The sequence below is a fragment of the Parasteatoda tepidariorum genome, chromosome 9 (assembly GCF_982258835.1).
Source record: "Parasteatoda tepidariorum strain Cologne lab strain chromosome 9, Ptep-v5.0, whole genome shotgun sequence".
Taxonomy (NCBI): Eukaryota; Metazoa; Arthropoda; class Arachnida; order Araneae; family Theridiidae; genus Parasteatoda; species Parasteatoda tepidariorum.
In genome coordinates, this window is record NC_141763.1 from 52069281 (window position 1) to 52089879 (window position 20599).

General features: G+C 27.6%; 1 protein-coding gene across 9 annotated transcripts in view; it reads left to right on the top strand.

The window, feature by feature from the left end:
* LOC107455860 (rap guanine nucleotide exchange factor 2) overlaps positions 1–20599 on the top strand; it is a 368973-nt gene that overhangs the window by 297701 nt on the left and 50673 nt on the right. For 2 of the 9 annotated variants that reach the window (XM_087151813.1, XM_087151815.1), the window contains exon 1: positions 4523–4992. The exons of the other annotated variants lie outside the window; for them this stretch is intronic. The gene's annotated coding sequence lies outside the window, so the exon portion shown is untranslated. Of the gene's footprint in view, positions 1–4522; positions 4993–20599 lie in introns of those variants that run through there. 9 annotated transcript variants of the gene reach the window in all.

Genomic DNA, 20599 nt, shown 5'->3' on the forward strand with positions numbered 1-20599 from the left:
TTTAATTATACAATATTGATTTATTTCTGGAAGTCTTTAAATTTTGGAGATCTCAGTGGTTGAAGGTACTAAATGACAGTCTTTGAGTGTCTTCTTGATGAAAAGCTTCTTGGATGAAGGTTCTAAATGACATTTTTGGAAGAAAATAAAATAGACATTTCTCGAGGGAAAGATCCTATTTAAGTCTCATTTAATTATACAATATTGATTTATTTCAAAGTCTTCGAATTTCGCAGACCCTAGTGGATGAAGGATTTAAGTGACGGTCTTTGAGTGTCTTGAGGATGAGATATGTGTATAAAGAGGCTCTAAGCGACAATTTCAATTTAAAAAAATGTTTTTCTTTTTTCTTCTTTATTTTATAGTGGGAACGATCTCACTTTAGTCCTATTTAATTTTACGATATTTATTTATTTCTCGAAGTCGTTAATCAACTCAATCTACCAATTTCGCAGACCTCAGTAGATTAAGTTACCAACTGTCTTTGAGTGTCTAGAAAATCTTAGTGGATGAAGGTTCTAAGTGACATTTTTTGAAGAAAAAAAATAGTTATTTCTGGTGGTAAAGATCATGTTTAAATTTTATTGAATTAATACTGATTTACTTCTCGAAGTGTTTAAATTCGAAGATTTCAGTGAATGAAGGTGCAGAGCGACAGTCTTTGAGGAAATTGAAGATGCATTTGTCAACAATAACTTTCGAAAGTAACCTCTTAAAATCTGTCTTATGGCATCAAATTAAAACGCCAAAGGTGCGAGCACTGAGGTATTAAGGTGAGGCATGATCTTGACTTCTTACTGCCAGTGTATGAATTTTAAAACGAATGTACTTGAATTCAAATAAATCTCAACCTTCATCCACTTAACTCTTCAAATATCCAATCTTATCACTGTTATTTATATGAATAGTCAATAAAAACAGCACAATATGTTAAAAATTGCACTAGTTATCACGCAATTTTATATTCTTTTGTAAATAAAAATCCGAATCTCATTCATATCTTAACACGATCTTGAAATAAACAACGTCTTGCTTTAAGAGTAAATAAAAAATATCAGTGTTTACCTCTTCTTATCTGTCACAGGAATGGACTACATGGCCCTCTGCAGGGCACCTGGCTTCTGTCAAATAATGTTTTTCGTGTATTTCACCCTTGAGGAGTTTGTGTAAAGTATTGTGGTCCAAAACACATGGGAGACTTAAACTTTTTTTTATAAACACATTTTTCAATTTTTTTAGTAAGTATTTACTGATAAAGATAACTAATTTGAATTGAAATTGGTAAATTGCTTGAATCAGTCAACTGAACTATCCGAAAACAATTTTATTATTCTTTTTTTTCCCGCTTGATCTTCTTAATGTTTTATGAAATTTTCTTCATTTTTTTATGTTGGGCCTCACGTGTATTAAGCATTTTATTGGCTGTTGTTGTCATATTGGTGTTCGCTTTTCATGTTGTTCTTGACGTATGCCTGTTTAGGCAGAGGGGGTGCGATTGTTCTTGTTTTCTAGTGGCGCCATCTTTAGCCCAAAATTCGACTTCTGTCACACCAATACGTCACACCCTTTTATAGGGCGGACCCATTCATACATCCATTCTTTCGTTCTCAGATCGCAATTTTGACCTGAACCAGAGAACGGTTAATCTCTAATTCAGTAAGCAAAAAAGGTATTGATTTGTTATGGGAACAGGGAGGACTTTGTGACCCGACATATTTAACATGTGCCAGGAAGAAAAAAAATCTCATTGAGTTTTGATGCTTGTTATTTGGCAAGTGATAATCAATAATCAATAATAATCAATGATAATCAATAATAGTGATAATAAATAAAGATCATTTAAAAATACAAAATTGGTAAAAAATGCTTGAATATTTATTGAGACGTCTTAAGATACCAATTACAGAGTAATATAATATAGAATATATTATAGAATAATCGTATTACCTGCACCTAGTCAGAAAAAATAGGCAAATCTCAAGCGTGGTTTTATGTATATATATATATATATATATATATATATATATATATATATATATATATATATATATATATATATATATATATATATATATATATATATATATATATATTATATATATATATATATATATATATATATATATATATATATATATATATATATATATATATATATATATATATATATGATAAAATAATTCTTTTTAAATAAATATAAATAATAATAGAATAATATTTTTTTTTTAAATATTTTATTTTAATAATTTTTCCTCTTCAGTTTTCATTAATCTTATTATATTTTCCATGTTTTCTCCATATTTTTAAATATATATTTTAAATATATACACACACAATGTTTGCAAGGAATTTTTCTCTGAAAAAGAAAATTTAGTGTCTTACGTTAGCATCGCTCATCCCTGTGCTGTTCTGACGTAATATTAAACAACTACTTAGTTTTTTTATTTTTTAATTTCTGTCATGCACTAGTAAATAGAGTTCGTTAAAGATCTTTAACTGCTTTTCAATTAAACTTACTGCATTTAATTAAAAATTAATGAATAAAGTAGACAAATTTGTCCACTTAGACAAAGTTTTTACTAAAATTTTCTTTCTTTTAGCTTCATTCATTGGAACATCAATTCTTTGAAATTTATCCTTAAACAAACATTATCAAGAGCCTTTATAATTTTCTGTTTAACATTACACTATTCAATATCCGGCCAAGTTCCGATATGCATCTTATCACCACTAGGAGTAATTGGTGTTTACTCTGATCAGGTGTTAATTCTAATAAATTGAATCGCGATCGCAAAGCTGCCTCTTGTTTTCAGAACGACGTAACTGAGAAGAACCGCGCCATTGGCCAATTGGCGCGCGCGACTTACCAAGCTTAGGCTGTAATACTTATTTGGCGCTTTATCGCGATGTTCGATTTTTTAAATGAAATTAAATTTTTGGTTGTCTTTAGCTTGGAGGAAAAAAATAAAAGCTTATTTTATTTTTATTTGTTTATTTTTTCAAAATGTACTTAATTATGTCTTAACACGAAATTCGAATTAAAATATAATTAAGATTCATTTTTGATTGATGCTTTAAATCAATCTTATTTCAAAACTTTATTTTAAAATTTAAAAACTTAGATAGCGAAACTTATCAGTTATTTATTTTAAATTTATGGATCAAAATACTGCTATGAGAGGAAAAAATATCAATACATTTTACATAATGAAATTTGAAATATGTAACAATGCAGTTAATGTTAGAGAGGCAAATATGTAATCGTAACCATAGAAAATCGATGCTATATTTAATATTTATCAAACGAGTGCCTGATTATGATAAATAGAAAATTATTTATTTGTTTCTTTTAAATCCCATAAGTTTTTTTTTTAATTTGTACCTTCTGCCAATATGTATCTAACTTTAGTTTATTTTTAATTTTAAAATCGATTTGGAATAATTTATCTCCATTTGTCGTTAACTTTATTTACAAGAAAATGAGTGTGGTTAATTGAAAACCAATACGATTTCGATTACATATAAAATGAATAGCATTTCTTGTACTTTCGAATGAAATAGGTATACTAGAATTATTAAAAGCAAGTTGTTCAAATTTTTAGCAATGTAAATGTAGTAAGTTTAAATAATGGTCATAAAATATTTTTTAGGAAATGTTTAATATTGTTAAAGAAGTGTAAATAATGAATCTTATAAATGATCATTTAAATTTTTTTACACAACGCATTTAACAAAAATATATTAGTTAAATGTATTTCATATAAACGGTTAATAGTGGATTATTTTTAATTCTAAAGTATTAAAAACAATTACTCTTTCAAAACTTAATAACTTCAAGAAATAATCTAGACCTTTTAAATTTTACAAAACTTTCAAAAATATATCGGCCGAATAATTTATGTGGAAAAAAAAAGGATTCGTTATATGTTTAACTTTGTAAAAAATCTTCAAAAAATTGTGCTATAAACTGGTGTAAAAGTTAAAAAAGTAAAAAATCATTAAAAAGTTATAAATTGTGAATTACAACATGATTTCAAACACTTATTATTTGTTATTCGAAAATATAGCATTTTTTTCGCTAACTAATTAACAAAATATAAATAATCAGCTAACAAAATTTACTAATTTATTGACACGAAAGGGCTTTTATGTGTTTTATTATCTTAAAAAACAAAAATTTAAAGTTAGAAAAAAATTAAAAAGATGCTACTTTGCTTAATTTGGGTGTGAATTATTATACTTGGGTATGAGTTATGCATTTGAATAGTTCCAAAAAATTAAAGCGTAGTGTTCAATATAGAAATATTTGAACACTAGATTTTTCATGTTGAGCATTGCTTTGTTGAAAACACCAAGAACTTTTCTTATCCAAACAACATTTATGAAAGAAAAACTTTCCCCGAAGAAATCTTTTTTTAAAGCACTTACATAAACATAAATCAATATTCAAAATTACGAGTATGAATAACTCAGTCTTGGTTTGTCGCCAAATAATTTACTACCATTCAATCGCAACCACTTCCATTCCAAAGTGTTTCGTTCAACATGTGGCAACCCTACTATTCAGTCTACACGTCAACTAACTTTAGCGGCGCGCGCTTCCATCTGAATGAAACAAACGACCTCCCCCATCGTTTTGATTATTAACTGACATTTAAAACATTTGTAATGCCGATTATGTAAACTTAACAACTGATGACACTATCAAAAATGTGTTCGTATCGTCGTCGGGACAATGTGATTATCTACAGATTCGAGCGACAATAGAATTTTGTGTTTCGCCTTTATGATATTTTCAGGTCGTTGGCAAAAACCATCTGTAGCTAGCTGACCTGGCATCGGTTGTGTTAAGAATTCCATAGAGTTTTTTCGCCGTACGGTGTTACGTTCGTGAATATTTTTTATTTGTGCTGTTGTGTTTATTTTTGTTCAAGAAAAATAAGTAAATAGTCTTGCTACACAGTGGAGAAATTTATCACTAAAGTTGTCAAGGTAAGTTATAATGAGTGATTTGTTTTTTAAATGTGTTTACATTTTCTGAAAACAATAATATTAACAATCGTCGAAGCCGGAATCGTCTGGCTAGAACATAGCTTCTAGAAATTTAAAGATTATAATATTATTGAATTAATTTCTATATTTTAAAATGTATAATATTAATTAGATTTTGTTTGTTAGAAATCGATTTATTCTAAGTAATCAACTATGTGTTTGGATATATGACATGCAAAATTTGTTCTTTTTTTTAAAAAAAAAAAATCGAATTTAAGTAAAATAAACATTTTTATATCTTTAATTATAAAAATATTAAAACAGAATGTAGTTACAATGAGGAAAATTATACCTAGCTATTTAGATCTTCAATAATTATTGTTTGGAATTTATATATTTCTTGGAAGCAAAAATATTTGCAATCCGGAGGGCGGAAGAACTTTGTTTCTAAAATGTTTTTTTCTTATGAAAATTAGTTTGGAATAATTATGACTAAGTTGTCGTTCATTATGTTATAAAAACCTGTGTGTGCTTTCAAAGAAAACTGGTGAGATTTCTAAAACATATCAAATAGACAGCATTTCTTGTAAACATTATTAACATCTATATTTAAAAATGCAAAGAACTAGTTACCTTTCATTTGAGGATTATTAATTATTTCTAATCAACTATACTTGCTTGAATAAATCATGACATGAATTTTTTTCCATCAGTTTAAATTTCTAAGCTTTTTGAATTGAATTAATATAACATTATAGTGAATATGATATAAAGAAAGTTACTAGGTGGAAATTAAGCCTGATTATTTATACATAAATCGTTCTTGTTTAGAATTATTTAATTACCCATGCATTGTGAGCCATTTAAAAATAATATTTAAATATGTTTTAGAAGATGAAAAACTTTTGTAAACACGTATGGATGTAGTTTTATTTAACCTTTTTGTCCATATTTCATGCATTGTTGTAAAAATTTATGACTTAACTCCCAAAAGATTTTTGGATAATTTCTTAGGAGATGAAAGTTATTATTATTTTAACTATTCATAGAATATTCATAAAATGAATTATTAGGTGTGTGATTTGAATTAAATATTTATTGTGAGCTGGAGTCAGTTAAAAATAATGATTGAATATGTCCTAGTACATGAAAAACTTCTATTTATACTTGTATGAATATTATAAACCTTATACCCATAGGTTATATATTTTTAGAAAATGTATAACATAATATTAAGACATTTATACTTTAATTTCTCAGATGAATATTATTTTTTTATTTATTTAAATAATAGAATATTCATAGTATAAATTACATAGGTAAGGTAGTTTGGATAGATTATTTTGTTCAAAATATGTTCCTTGGGAAAAAAATTAATTTTTTTATTATTCTTCAGTTTGAATTTAATAAATTGTTCTTAGTTTATTTAGATTGCTTGTGTTTTTTTAAAGAAATGATTTTTAAATTTATTCTTAACAACTAACTCAATCTAAAATAAATTTGAAGACAATTGTTTAATAAAATGGGCCACAGCCTAAAGACTTCATCTTTCAACCAAAAAATGATTAGTAAAAACTGCACAGAAATTGCATGCGAAAACTTAATTTTTTCTTTTAAATTTAATTTCTATAATTTTTTTAAAAATCAAACTCAAATATTTTATACATTTAAAATCAAAGTTTAGAGGTGCCAATTTGAGTCCTATCAAACAAACCTAAATGAAAGAATGATTAATATATTGTTAATTGACATCAAAAAAATTGAATTTATTGCGTAATGATTAGAATGCAAAATTATTTTTTTTCTTTGGCCTCTCTCAAAGAAAGGTGCATTACTAGTTAAAAATATTCATGAATGAAATTGTCACAAAATATCTAACAATACTGGAAATATTGACTTTTTAAAATAACTTGATTAGTTAAAAATAACTAGATTAACTTGTTAATTCTTGATTAGTAAGAATTTTTCCTGCTATATAAGTAAGAACCAAATTTTTGTAGCTACTGTGAGGAATAAAAGGTATTATGGGTGGGGTGCCTTTCAGTTATAATATTTTGTACACTGAGATGAATTATGTTCTTGTTTTACTAGTTTATTAGACAATAATTAATATGGCACTTAATTACTATTTTCCGGGCATCAAAATGTAAAATTTTTCGAACTTGGTGCTCCTTTTTGTGAATACTACTGTTTTTTTTTTAGTAAAATAAAACTTTTGGGTATTTTATTTAATTTCTTTTTTTTATGTGGGTGAGCTACATTCTCAAGATAGTATGAGTTTTTATTGTTTGTATGTTTTATTGTAGTGTTTTGATCATTGCCTGTAGATCATTGTATAAATATCCTTTTAGATTATTTTATTTATTTGCATTTGATTTTTTTTTCTTCTTCCTTTTCTGAAATCCTCATAAAACATTAAGTTGCTGAATTCTTTTTGTCAACTTTTGAGTGCTTTACATCTCCAAACAAGATTTTTATTTGCCCAGAAGTTCACTTGATTATATTTGTTTACATTTTGATTAAATATTAAAAATCACAGTTCTTTGCATTTTAATAAGAATATTAATAAAATATTCAATTGAGAAAATATTGAAACTTCCGACAAAAAATCTTGTTTAAAGGCTTTTTTTAAATTTCCATAATAAATAAGATCTATTTTAAAAACTGTAGTTTCCAATTTGTTTTTACTCCTTAAAAATTTTTTTTTTATTTCTAAGTAACTTGCTGGCCAATTTTTGAAAAAATTAATTTAGTGCTTAATTTTATCTTTTATGTGCTAGTTCGAAATCAAATATTTTATATACTCGATTTAATAGAGATATATGCTTTGAAGACTTAATATCTGCATGGCAAATACTTATATTACATTTGTACGTAACTAAGTATTAGTTATTTTTAAGGAAAATGATTATTGATGAGTTTATCATCAAAACTTATTGTACACGTCCTTTACTGTACATGAGTACTGTAAAATTAGATACTGTATGCAATGCAACTTGTTTATTCATTTTGACATTGTAATCATATGATTTAGAGCATTATTTTATTTTAATGTTTTTGTAAGAGAATTTAATAGAAAATTCTTTGTTAATTAACTGTTACTTAATAGAGTAAATCTCTCAAATACTAGTACATCCTGGACATACAGTACACGCATTACAAGTTCAATATTTTAGAAACAGTTAAAAATTTGATTTTAAATTTTTGGAAAGTTAATTAAAGTACAATTCTAGCCAAATTATTATAATTTGATTTTCTTGGAAATATCTTTAAAAGTCAATAATTATTTTTAAAGAGTTCCTGTGCAATACATGTTTAGGAGATGACTATAATTTTGTAACAGAACAAAAATATTTCTGTTCATATATTATAACAGTTACAAAAAAAATTCTAGTGGTGTTGTCCTGAATAATGCTTGTTAATCATAATTCTGTTACGAAAAATAAAACAAAGCCAAATTTTTAATAATAACAGAGAATTTTCCTTTGTGCTAGTTAAGTTATCTGTGGAAAAAAAATTGTATAAATAAAATTATATTGATTTAAAGGCAACAGGGGCCCTTACCAATAGTAAAATATTCATGTCTCATGATTAAAATCTAATAATTTTTATTTTTTCCTTATATGATTAAATTATGCAGAGGGGATTTTTAAAATTAACCCAGTAGTGTGTTTTTCCTTTGTTCATTAAGAGCAATGCAGTAAAATAATTTGGAATTTTTTTTTTCTTGCCTGTATAATACCTAGCTATTTTATAAAAAGAAATTCTCGTTATTTCCCCTTTCTTTAACCTTCCGCTTATTCATCATGTTTAAATTTCAAGAACTGAATGGGCTTCTTTTTATGCAAAGATTTCCCTTTTTAACAAAAGAATCCTTATAAAGCTCTATTGTGATTTGTTTTGATCTTGTTTGAAGTAGCTGCGCCTCTTTTTCCCCTTCTCTTTCTTTCAGTATTTTTATTTATTTTTATTAAACTTTTTTAAAATATATGCATTTGATTTTATTTTTTTTAATAAATACCGTAGGTTGTGGCCAAAATTTATTTAAATTCCTTCTGTGTAATTGTTTAGATCACAAATAAGTTAAGTACAAAAAAGTATAAACTAGGTAAAATAAAATTTAATACTTTCGTCTTAATAATTTATGATCTATTTCGAACTTTCGCATGTTAAAATACAATTTTAACGGATTAAAGATAACTTTTGTTTTGTATAGAAGATATTTTAAGTTACGAAATTCATCGTACTTTTTCTGAATGTCTTATTTTTTTTTTCTACGGATTTAAATACTTGACTCTCAAATTACAAGCAGAGGCCCATCTAGTGAATATACTCTCAATAGTTAAGTTATAATAGCAGTTTGTACCTTAATTAATATTATTGTAACTATTTACGTATAGATGTTGTTTTCAATATGTCATGTAACAACAACTATCTCGACATGCCTTCATTTCCTATTAGAAAGTATACAGTTGTTTAATACACCTTATTCTGCAAAGCGATATTTTGTAACAGATAAAATTTGCTTTTAAAAGAAATAAATTATTTAATTTCTGAGCTCAAATCCTCTGTATTTCATAAGATATTAATGATGTTTAGTAATTCTGGTGAGTTTGAAGTGAAAATTTGTTTTAAATATTTATAGATGTATTATTAAAAAAGGTGACATGGTTGCTAGATTTAGAAAAAACTATCTTTTTTGGTTTCCTGAATTGGCCTTTTTTTTATTTGCTTATTTCTGTTTATTCTTGTCGCAACCCATCATACGTTAGAGTTAGCATATTGTTCGAACAGCGAATTTAAGATCATTTTACAAATTATCATTTCAGTTTACGTTTCGAAGTTGGTATATTGTTAACAACGTGAGAAGTGTATTATAACGATTCTTTTATTTTCAAATGACGATTCTTTTTTCAATGCCAATAATAGAGCAGGTAACAAATACATATATACAAGAAATACTTCTCAAGAGAGTCTCAAAATACAATGATCACGTTGTGAGCTAAATGCTTTCAAAATATATCGTAAACAGTATCCCGAAAGTATAGACAGTAAAGAGCTTGCAATGCACCCTAGTGTAGAAAAAACACCGTTTCTAGTTCGTCGATCGAAAGAACTCCCCTTACCATTCGTCTAGAGAAGTGGCGGTGGCCATAGTTACGAGATTTAGGGTCAATATTAAGACAGGTTTTGCCTCAGGTCATCCAGAGAAAGAGAATCAGGGGAGAGAGGAGCTCCCCTTTTTAAAATGCGCAATTTCTTGTTTCCATAAAAGCAGACGGCGTTAGATTTTGTTGTGAGGGGAATTCTTTCTATAAACAAACTATATTTCGCCATTTCTTTTGAAAGATTTAGGCGAATCGAAAACTTTTTTATTAAAGGTAATTTTGTAAGTGTCAATTTTAAATTTTCATTTTTCAAAAACTTTTCGTTCGATTCTGTTAAAATTTTGGATTTTGTTAACATAATTAAAACTAGGTACTTAATGTTTAAATTTAAAAATTATATTTAGGTATATTATTTAATTACTATTTATAGAATAGTCTAACATTATTTTTCTAATGAATTAATTTAACGTTTATCTAAACAGAAATGATTTGTGTCGCTGCATTATTAGAGTAATGAATATATAAAAATTCTTTGACTTGGCAGCAAAATTTGAATAATTTGACTTGGCAGCAAAAGCCAAATACATGTCAAAAAAAGTCATTAAATCAACTTCAAACATTTCATCTCAATTGAAACATTTGTAAAATATTTTTAACAAAAAATATTTGTTTACTGTAGCCAGATGTAAGAGAAGACTAATACTGTGGTTTACACTTCTTTCAATATAACTTCAATGTGTATATTTGCCAAAGCAACGTGACTTTGTGGTTGTAATCCAAAAATATTAGTCAGTGGGTGTCTTCTTCTACTGTGGAAAGTGGGAGCTTTCTTAGGGTGCCATGGCGATAAGCCAAAGCAATTTTGGAATTTGTCCACCTTGTGCTTTGTTCTTTTTTATAAAAAAGTAAATGAGATACATACTAGTCTGTCCTTGCTGTCTCTACTGAACTCAATGAAAAAGATTTCTTCGGTCTTTTTAATATTTGTTGAACTTTTATTTACTTGAATTTATTCCATAATCAGTTCCCAAACCCAAAGGAATTATCCTTTAAATTTTTTATTACAATTTAAAAAAAAATATTAAAAACAATCATTTTGGGGAGGGGGGGAGCAAAATATACAATTAAAAAAATCTGGCGCCGTTGGGGGCTCAAGGGATAAAGCGCTCGTCCCTGGGTTCTTACGCACAAGGCTCGCATAGACTACAGTGCTGACATTAAATATCCTAGTTGGTTAGAAATCCCCTTCCCATCGTGCTAACCTTGGGAAGTTTTCGTGGTTTTTCTCTCTATCTAACACAAATGCGGGTTAGTTCCATCAAAAAGTCCTCCAACAAGACTAGATCCCAATGCTTGATCCAGGAGTTCCCTTGTTTTCTGGGTTGTGTTCAAAATTACAAGAGTACGGAGTTGAACATTGATGGTCCTAAGCTCAGAATGCGGTCGGCTGTTCAACGCCAGTAAAAAATTAAAATAACCTTGAAATTTTCAATCAATGTACCTAAAATAGGAAATATTTTTTTCTCTATAACGCTTTTAATATTCATAAAAAAATATGTTAGTATTAGAAATTTGATGAGTAATAATTGACTTTTACTATGCGTTTTTAAAGGACTAACGAGAGGTTAAAATTCATAATGTTGATGCAGTAAAAGGAATAGATTACAAAGTATTTATTTTAAAAGTTTAAATAAATAAAATTTTCATCAAAACCAGATTAGTAATTCTTATTGTTGACTTAAGCTTTTGATGCATGGTCTTGAAAAATCAACACTTGATTTGAAATAGTTATTTTTGGAATGTTTATCCAATAAGTGTTACAAAAGTAGTCAAACAACTACGCGTATGGAATGCTTGTTTAAATTGTCAAATACTCGATTAGCTAACGCAAGATCCGTGTTACCGTTTGTCTGCATTAAAAACTAATGGTTAGCTGACTCCGACTTGTAAGAATAGTTTTAAATTGTTGAAATCGTTATTTATTGTCGTTACTTGTTGACTGGTCTAATAAAAACGCATTATACGAATTGAAAATTTTAAAAGCTTGGCAAAATTAGTATTTTTTTTTTAAAAAATTTTAACATTTAATTTTTTTTAAAAAATGCGTCTGGTAAACTCTTTTAACCCAAAAGAAGAAAAAGTTTTATATTAAAATTACTTTTTAAAACTACTCATCATGATTTGAATAATATTGGTTTAAAATTTCACCCGAATTTTTATTTAGTTACTGTTTCAAAATAATTTTAGAAAGTAGAGGCACATTTATTCGAAATGATAGAAAGCAAAGTATGTGGAAATACTAATAATTTTGTAAAGTGACACATTTGTTATTACCATAAAAAAGTTTTCAACATTTTTTAAAAAATCTAATTTAACCAAAAAAATTTCCCCAGGGTTGCCTGAATTTCCCCTGATCCTCGTTCGTGCAGCCTGGCATATTCTGCACTCTATAAGTAGACATATAAATATTGGGAATAAATATTAAAGTTATGCATAGATTTATTTTTTTTGTCTCTTAAAAAACTAAATCATACTCCAATTATTCTTACATCTTTACCACTAGGCGCTTTCAAGCACTTATTATATTCGCATTTCAGTGGACTTTTATAGCTAGTGCTTTACCGGAATTCCCCCAGGAAATAGCTTTACGCTAAAAATTTAAAGGGGGAAAAGGAAAACTGAAATAAACTAGTGCAGTAAGATGAATAAAATGGAGTCATGTAATAAATAACTTAAATGGGTGAAGCATTGAAAAGATCAATAATCTTTTTTGGAGGCGCAGAGGAATTTACCTTGACATTTTGGTGAAAGATGCGGCCTCCCCCGCTTCAATATCTAACTCTCGTCCGTGACGTTAATATTGTCGTTCAATAATGTTACATCTTTTTGCAACGGGGACGACCGAGTTTGAGTTATGTTGAGATAGATATTTCCCTTTGGGGAAATGAAGATTTATTTTTATGTTCTTTAAGAACAGTTTTTAACTCTAAAAACAAAGTTGATTTACGGCTTTCGACTATAGTCACGTAACTGTGGCTGTCTTCCTCTTTTTTTTCTTTTTTTTACTTTTTTCGATTAAAATTTTATGATTTGCAGGGTTGACATGGTTTAAATAATTTTTTTTTAAAAAATTCGAATTTAAATCAAATGATTTTTAAAGAAAATACGAATTTTAATCAATTGAATTTTTTTAAAAACAATTACAAGCAAACAATTTAACATACAAATTAAGTGTAAAATATTTTTTTTAAAAATATGTTAAAATCCGATTATTCGATAAAAAGTTTCCAAAGGTGGTCCTTTTTCCGAACTATGCACAACCATCGCATCAACATCTAGTGTGTTAAAATTATTAATAAATTAAATGTGCTTGTTAATAATATTTTCTTTGCTAAATAGACCCTGAAAATAAAACAAGGTTAAATAAATTGATCTTTATTTTAAAGTGTTTAACTATAGTTCATTATATCCTTGCTCAACAATTTCATTAATTTTTTTAATTAAAATTTATCCGATAGAAAATAAAATTCTTTGAATTGAATCCTGCTATGAATTTTATCAATTTAGAATGTTATTTAAGCATTTCTACATTCGGATAGGTTTAATTTGTTTATTTAAATGGTAGTTGCAGCTTGAGTAAAAGTCGACACATATAAAAATAACTCACGTGGGATGGAAAAAAAATATTTTTCGTGACCTTGATCTTAACATTGCATTTACCTCGAAACCGGGTACTTGTGTTGTTATTTGATGGATTGTTTTGTTTTACTTGTTTTGTGAAATGCTAGTATGCGCAGGTATTTCTCAACCTCATGATATTATATATATCATGTTCTGTTTGAACAATTGATTTTATGGGACAGATTAAATTTATTTTTTTGTTGTTTAGGAAAATAAAATTTTTAAGTGAGATTTTTTATCCTTAATGGTTGATAAAAAGGAAAAAAAAATTTCTTAAAAAAAGATTTAAAACTAGATTTTTTTTATTTGGCATGTATTTATATATATATATTCATTCTAGAATAGTCTATAAACCAAAAATTCTTGTTGCCGCGTATTAGTTAGAATTTTATAACTGAGGAATCAAAAAAAAATTTTTTTAATGATACTGTAAGTGGCCATGATATTTTTTCTCCAAATTTACAAATTTAAATTTTTGTTAAAGAAAAAATTGGGCAAATCGAAATGATTTTTGAGTTGCATATTCTACCAGCAATTATTTTTCTTGGGCAAAATTTAAAAAATAATTTTGAACTTTTTTCGTATAGAAAAAATGGAAGGTTATGAATAAAAACATTAAAGAAATTTTTTGCATCAAGCTATTTTTAAGGCTAAGGCTCGCATAAGTAATGCAATGCGTAGTATTTAGAGATTAAATTAACTGACTCTATAAACAAAATTATTTAATTACTAATATTATTTTTATCAATATTTAATACTATTTTATTTTTATTTATTTAAAACTATTTCAAAAAGGTTTCAGAATAATTTGTTCGTGATATGGTGTGAATCAGTTTTTGTTTTTTATTGATGGAACATTTCGCTAAATGCATACGTAAAGATATTGCTTTGAGAAAATTGTTCTTATTCTAAATTCCTCAACTACCCTAATCGCTTCTGTCCCTAAATCAGTAATTAAAGCATGAATGCCAAAATATGAAATCCTAATAGTAAATAACTAATTAATATTCCCGTGACGTATTTCATTTTAGGTCATCACACATCGACATTTTTCCGTTGGGAATTGCATAGCCATTCAATATCCTAACTTTCCGCTTCGGCTATTTTTCGAAGTTATGAATAGCTAACCCACTTTTTAGGCAGTTTCGTCTGCTGGTCAACCGATTTCCCAAACAAACTTAGATGAAGTTACTCAAGAATTATCGAAGCCAGTTTTAGAAACTCTGGAGAAAAGAAAAGCAAGTTAAACATGCTAACATCTTTTGTGCCCTTTTCTTTTTTAATGTTCACAATTGCGTATCGGAACTTGCGAGTATTTTCATTTCCCTGTGTTAGCTAGTCCGTGAACTGAATCCACAGAATTTAATTGGCAGAACTAATCTTTAAGCTTTTTGGAAAATTAACTGCTATATTTTTGCTCATTATGATTATTTTTGCCCTCTAGAGTTCAATTATATGACGTTAATTATCCAAATGAAGATTCATGGAAAGGGTAATTTAATAATTAATGGACTGAATTTCCGTATTTTCTTTTGTTTGTTGGACTAATTTTAATTAGATTGTTTTTATAAAGCTTATTACATATCGAGTTTATATCTTAATGCTTAAATGATTAAGCTTAATTATAGTTGGTAAGTTTAGTTGATAATAATAAACATTCTGTGGAAGAATACAATATTTTAGTTACATAAACTAAATTAGCGTTCAACAGTTTTTTTTAAAACTAGAATTAGCATGGGGTAAATTATTAAGTGCTTAGAACAAACTATTATTCCAAAAAAGAAGTTTCATTCAATTAAAATTTCTTATTAACACGATGGAAAAAGTAAAACGATGAATAAATAAATTTTTATATTATATCTGAAATTGTTCATGCAATAAAAAAAGGAGGGACATCGACATTAAAAAGTAACCGTTTCTAAAATTGCAATTACTTTGTTAGTCAGAATTTTCCCCCTTCCATTTTCTATTACTAATTCTGAGTAAGTGATGTTTTTTTAAGTTATGATTAAACACGTTGGCTTAAGCCATTTGTATTACTTTCTGGTCCGCACGTATAAGGTCTCGCGTGCAAGGTTTGTTGTGTGATGCCTTGGTAACCGTATAAGTCACCTTGCTTTTCTCGGACCAAACATGTTCAGAGTAGTTTATGTGCAATTAAGTTTAAAATTTTAATTCGTTTATATGAAAGGCTTCCGAAGCGATAAATAATTTTTTTTAATTGTTCATTTTTTTAATTGTTTTGATTTCAATGTAGTCAGTCAATAAGAGATTTCTATGATTATGCTGTTGCCAACTGAAAATTCTAGAAATTTGAAAGTATCTACTTGAAAACAATACTAAAGAGCACTTTGAAGTAAAAAATAAAAGGCACCTTTGGAAAAAGTATTGTTTATTAAAATTAGAATAAGTACTTTGCATGTATATTTCATTTGTTTAAAATCTTTTGAAACTATCATTTATTCGTGATTTCCTAATATTGCTGGGCTTAATAATTTTCCTCCCCCCCCCCCCGCCCAAAAAATAGTTAATCAGAAATCCAAAAAATTCTTTTTTCGAATTGCATTTTGAATGAACCAGTGCTTTGTTCAAACGATTTTCTTCTATGAAAAATAAAGCAATCAACAATATGAAAAACCAAATTTAAGTATTTGCTTTAAAATCAAACATTTTTACTTTGGATTTCTATAGTAAAAAGATCTGTTACCATACCAAGTTATAAAATTCTCTATTAAGTATAAGCCGTATACCTTTCTTTCCATTCCCCGTAATTTTCCAGTATGTTTCTTTTTCTAAACGGGACATATCAATATGTTAGCTCACAACTTCCTCTTGCCTTAGCTAAAAGAAAAGAACAACCAGGCGTTGCTGGTTTACAGAACAATGGCCCTGGACGTTCCGCTTGTTAACTGCAATTATTGTTTCTGATCCTTTCTATGAAACTTATCCGCGCAACATTTCACCCACCATTTTGTTCTCTGTCCATACTTTTACTGTTAATATAAACTCTTGTTCTTGTTTTTATGTTTTAAGAAATGACAGATTTTAATAACTTCGACTGTTGCAAAACAGATCATGAGCTTAAGTTGTGAAGAATCTATTTATTAACTAATTATTCAATTGGTTACATTAGGTTTGATCTTCAGAAGTCCTTGATAGTTAAGGAGATATTAACGAGTGTTTACTCGTGTGACTCCTGTAGGACTTGTTTCGAATGCTTGATTTAGTTAATTTGATGAATTGTGAAACTTAACCGGGCAATCATTTAAGTTGTAGATAATCTGTGTATCTATTAATAAATATCTATTAATAATCTATAGCGTATATTAGGTTTGATCTTCATAAGTCCTTGATATTTATGGAGGTTATTAGCGAGTGATTTCTCGCGTGACTCTTACACATATTTCGATTTCTTGATGTAGTTTGCTTGGTAAATTGTGAAACTTATGCGTGCAACATTTCACCCACTATTTTGTTCTATCCTGTTACTATTTAAATAGTTTTTGTTTGTATGTTTGAAGAAAAGCAGATATTATTAAAAAAATAAATCAAGCACTTGTAGAAAATTTGTTTGTCTATTAATAATTCAATAGACTGCATTAGATTCGATCTTCAAAATTCCTTGCCAGACTCTTATACATATTTCGAATTCTTGATTTAGTTAGATAACTTTTGGTTCAGAGTAATTTTAATTGCTATATTACTATTAAAAATTGAATAAGTGCCCTTTAATTTAAGGGGTTTAAAAAGTAAACATCTAACATTTTTATTTATTTATTTTGAAAGCGTTTTGTAATCGAGAGATGATATTTATAATATAATTGACATCTTTTATATGGAGAAGAACAAGGAAATTTTCAGATAACTTTATAAAAAATACCCGAAAATCATCGAAAAGTGTTAAAGTTTAATGAGCTTAAAGGTCTTTTTTCTCATCAAAAATATAGTATAATATCTTTAAAAACAATCAGTCAAGCACGTTAGTGGGGGAGAATCATTATTGGGTTGTAATTGAAAGAAGCTTAAACAAATCACAAAATTGAACCTTTGATGCTTTACTTAGATTCAATTACATGAAATTACAATAACGTACATATGTAATAAAAGACTTCTTTGCCACTTACTTATGTCTTTTTTAAACGTTGCTTTTGCTTTCTGCAAAACTACGATAATTGGTACTATTCCCCAACTCTTTGTAGCCACCTTGGCGAACAAAGAACACGTATTTTGGGCCAAGGTAGCCACAATCACTCGAAAAAAAATTAATTAACTAATTAAAAAAAAACTGTTTATTCCAGGTTGATTTTAACGAACTTCCCCGATTTTTGTTACAAATAGCAGAAATTTTATTTATTAATTTTTCAGTTATGCCTTATTCTTGAACGCATATATTACAAAACGCTTATATTTCCTTAAATAAATATTTCTCTTAAATAAAATAAACGCTCTATTAAGTTTGTTATAAGAATTGAATATTGACTCTTACAAGGCAAATGTTTGTTAGAAAATTAATTGAATTTTAGGTACCGCCGAATTCGAATTAATTCCATTTCCCCTGACTTATCGGGTCTTTAAGGACAGTTTTTAGATTAGCTTCTTATTAAAAAAAGAAATAATTCAATCAACTATATATCGATACAATTTGGTAGTTTCATTTCGAAATTTAGTAAAAAAATGTGATTTATTTCTTTTTAATTGAATCTAATTGAGGAAATTAATATAGTGAAGCAAAAGTCGAAATATTTTTTTAGACTCTACCTTAAGTATTGTTGCTAGTACCATTCTTATCTGTGTATATTTCCCCAGCTGAAATATACTTTCACTAATGATTTACTTTAATTTCTTTGAAGTCATTAAAATATAAGTAAATTCAAGTCGTACTATTTGGAATCCGGATGTTCATTAAGCAATGGAAGGATATCTATTTCTACTATCCTTTTCCGCTGCAATTACTAAACTTTCAATATAAACACTTGATTTCTACATTAAAGATAAAATCGGAAGTGTTATTTTTCTTTCTTCACAAAATGGTTTATAACTTTTTAGTTTTCTACCTTATATATATTTGCTTCTCTTGCATTTGATAATTATTTTATTTATACATTTAACTATTTTTCTACATGATATTGACTTATCAGAGTCTTTTCATCCTACTATAATTTTTTTAATGTACTATTTTAAAACTGTTAATTAAATTGTTAGCATGGATAAAACAAGGAGGAACCATAGGCACAATTGTATATTTCAACGTGTTGACTTAAAATGTCTTTATTCGACACCCTGCCATTATGCTAATGAACTAAAACTATGAAATCAGTTGCTATCACAGTATATAATTAATTTTTGTTTTAAAAAAAAATATTTTTTTATTTTTTCATTTCCTTGTACGTAATCGTCCCACATCTTTCATAAAAGATCTGTATACAAGTTATTTAAAGGTTTTGTACAATATATTGACAAGCCGCAGTCTAAATTCATTCAAGGTTGACATTTTTACAGCCAACTATTTCTCGGTATTGTTTCTAGGTAGGGGTTTTGGACGTTTTCCGAATTTCCTCTGGATAATACGATACGCAGAAATACACGAAAAAGCACTCGTCTGTACAATTTGAAAATGTGGCTTATCATTTTAGGGCTACAAGTCCTTGATATGTTAGTTTTTAATTTGATTAGTTTACTGCAGATATATTTTTAAGCTCTGGTTTTTAAATAAAAATTTAGAAAAACATATGCCTATCCCCCAAAATCAACAGAATTTTTTTTTCTGCTCTAAACACCAACAGATCTTTACTTCAAACTCCGCTGTAAAAATGGCAATACCCTTGACAACGGCTGTATATAAAAGATTATTTTCAGTACTTAATCGGATAAAAACTAATAGAAGAAATATTAATTTGATTATCAGAGTAGGGGCCTGAATTCAATGAACAAAATGGAAGAGCTGTTTGATATTTCCAATTTCATAATGCTATGAAATTGATTGAAAATAACTAAAGATGCTAATGAAATTTTAAGAAAATAAAATATTTTATTTGAATGTTTTACTTATTTTTTTTAATGTCAAATCTGATAAATCTAAACAAATTAAATTAGTATATATCTCTTTCGCTTAGAAAACTTTATCTCATCCACAAAAAGGTTTTTTTTTTCTTTCCCTTTTTAAATGAAATTGGTATCTGTGATCTGTACGGAGTCTACTATATAAGTACTTGTTTAAAAAAATTCATTCGCGTCAAAAATATATAAATAGGAAAATAACAGTCGGCATGTTTCAAGCCCTCAAAAACAGGCACCCGTTTTCATAAGTCTTGAAAATACTTGAAACATATCTACTGTTACTTCCTGTTTATATATATTTGAACAAATGAATTTTTTAATAATGTAAAATTTTACCGCTTCAGTTTCTAGAATTATTTATTTAATTCAATCTACTATATGTTTCCAATATTCTTATTTTTTACTCCATGAAAAAAAAATATCTATACATAACAGCTCTATCATATTTCTGTTTGATGTATATATTCTTTCAATTAAAATCTATCAAAATAATTTCCCTTGTCGAGTGAAACGTTCTGTGAAAGATCACCTATTCGTTTAATTTTTAAATCTGCATATTTCATTTTTACAAACGTTGTCCCCTGTCGTTTAGGGGGTAAGATGATACCAAATAAAATAAAAAAAAACTATAAAACTTCCTCCCCCGGTACTTTCATATCCATCTCAGTAGTGGGATGCATCCTGCAGGAAACGATTCCATCCTTACGAGAGGAAGTTGGAAAAAGGTTTTTAATGAATGGATTGTCCTTGCTCCTACAGGA